General features: G+C 40.9%; 1 non-coding gene across 1 annotated transcript; it reads left to right on the top strand.

The window, feature by feature from the left end:
- The first annotated feature begins 210 nt into the window (after positions 1-210).
- Positions 211-317, top strand: LOC141588931 (small nucleolar RNA R71). The gene has a single exon (XR_012519897.1). It is a non-coding gene; the product is annotated as a small nucleolar RNA R71 (small nucleolar RNA).
- The last annotated feature ends 497 nt before the right edge of the window (positions 318-814 follow it).

Genomic DNA, 814 nt, shown 5'->3' with positions numbered 1-814 from the left:
TGTGTGATGGAATCTACCTCATGCTTTCCTCCTCTAGTAGCCTTTCGAGGCCTACTATATTGTGAATTATGAACCGCCATCTCTTCGATTTTTGCCCATGTTTGATTGTCATCAACTTCGGTAAACATCCCATTTGATCCCATGTTGAGGATATTGCGGGAATCTTCATATAGACCATTCCAAAGTTATTGCACAAGGAACCACTCACTAAGCCCATGGTGTGGACAAGAACGATAAGTGTCCTTAAATCTCTCCCATGCCTCATATAATGATTCTTCATCCCTTTGCTTGAACCCGGTGATTCGGGCTCTCAACATATTGGTCTTCTCCGGAGGATAGAATTTCTTGTAGAAAGCAAGTGCTAGCTTCTTCCATGAATCAATACCAAGGGTAGCCTTGTCTAGGCTCTTCAACCATTGCTTTGCGGTACCGATCAAATAAAAAGGAAATAATACCCATCGGATTTGAGAAATCGCATCACAATAGTCACAAAAAGTCTCCATATGTGAATAAGGGTTTTCACTAGGCATCTCTCCAAATTGACTTCTTTCAACTAATTTTATGAATGCGGATTTGGCAATGAAATTACCGGATAGATGTGGTGGTGTAGGAGTACCATTTGGTAGGTTCTCCTCGGTTGGTACGGAATGTGATGAAAATTTAGGCATTGTGGGTTGATTTTGTGGTGGGTTTTGTATTGTGTTATCCTCTCCTTCTCTTGCAAAAGGGTTGGTGAACTCAATGTTATTTGGTTGAATGTCCACAATCTCATCAATACCTACAACTCTTGAAGTACCTCTAGCAACTCTTCTAT

The sequence above is a fragment of the Silene latifolia genome, chromosome 6 (assembly GCF_048544455.1).
Source record: "Silene latifolia isolate original U9 population chromosome 6, ASM4854445v1, whole genome shotgun sequence".
NCBI lineage: Eukaryota > Viridiplantae > Streptophyta > Magnoliopsida > Caryophyllales > Caryophyllaceae > Silene > Silene latifolia.
This window is presented reverse-complemented; position numbering and strand designations above follow the sequence as displayed.